The following is a 1,499-nucleotide window of genomic DNA, read 5'->3' on the forward strand; positions in this document are numbered from 1 at the left end:
TTCACTTTCCATACAGCAGTTCACACACACGTTGTCTCATGACATTGACTATAATTTACCCCAATGCAACAGCTCCCCTCCCACTTCCTCCCGATAGTTACCTCTTCCCTGTGTCCATCCCTCCATGCACTCCTGGCCCCTGAGCTGTCTCCCTGTGCACACACAGCCCTTCTTTCTCTCATGATTGTTCTCTCCAAGGAGTGTATCTACCTCAGGTACATGTTCAACTCACATGTGTGTCTTTTGTTTGACTGGAAGCCACAGGTGTGGGTTGAATTCCAGACCTGAAGGGCAGCTAGGGGCCACAGTCTCAGTGGTTCCACCAGGCTCTATCGGACCAGCAAACCTGGTCTCCCCCCTTTTTTTTCCCAAATGATTTTGAGTTTTGTTCCACATTGTTCTCCCTCTCTATCCAGGATCTCCTACATAGATCCCCTTCTGAGTGGATGACATTGGTAGCCGGGCACCATCTAGTTCTTCTGGTCTCATAGTCGTATAGGCTGCAGATTGCATGGTGTACCAGTCACAAAGACTAATAGTTTCCATGAATTTTGGATTTCTTCATTCTTCTTTGCTCTGGACGAGGAGAGACCCATCGTTGCATCTAGATGGCTGCTTGCAAGCTTTGAAGATCCCTGTAGCTACTCAGCAAAGCAGGAGGTGGAACAGTGTTTTGTGTGGTATGTTGTGCCAGTCGAGCTCGATGGCCCCTGTGATACAGTAGTCTTTTGAAGGCCGTGGTTTGATTTCAAAAGCAGGTACTCCTCAGCTTCCTCAGGCTGGGTGCGTGTGCAGTCTGCTTTGGCCCTCGACTCGAGTCTCGGTCTCGTCTGAGATTGGCCATCTGACTTCATCAGGTGGCAAAGGAGGGCAAGGGTCCACAGGCTCTGAAACTGGTGAACGCCGGCCACAGACAGTGAGCTGGAAGCCAGCTCAAGAAAGGCCATTTAAATAGCGAATTGATATTTGCGTCATTTCTTTTGCAGTGTTTCTTCCTTAGCATCATGATCTAATGAATGCAATTGCCCTGTCCTGTGAGCTGTTCCTGTCTTGGTTTTATGATCTTAGGAATGTGGTTACAGGGACAGGATTCTTATATGATTATGGCTACAAGGAACAGAGTAAGGCACTGTTTAAATAGAACAAGATTAATGTGGAACTCAGAACACACATTCATCTCCCAGAAATTCTAATCTGCTCATCCGATTACGCTTTTAGCAGAAAATGATACTCTTAGCATTCTTCTCCAACACCACAACCCAAAAGCATCTACTCTTCTTTGGTTTCCTTATTCATTGTCCAGCTCTCACATGCATAAGAGGAGATTGAAAACACCATGGCGTGGGTCAGGCACACCTTAGTCTTCAAGGAGACATCTTTGCTCTTCAGCACTTGAAAGAAGTCTTTTGCTACAGATTTGCCCAGTGCAATACATCATCTGATGTCCTGACTGCTGCTTCCATTGGTGTTGATTGCAGAACCAATTAATACGAATTCCT

The sequence above is a fragment of the Orycteropus afer genome, unplaced genomic scaffold (assembly GCF_000298275.1).
Source record: "Orycteropus afer afer isolate SDZICR_OR568_19922 unplaced genomic scaffold, OryAfe1.0 scaffold00713, whole genome shotgun sequence".
Taxonomy (NCBI): Eukaryota; Metazoa; Chordata; class Mammalia; order Tubulidentata; family Orycteropodidae; genus Orycteropus; species Orycteropus afer.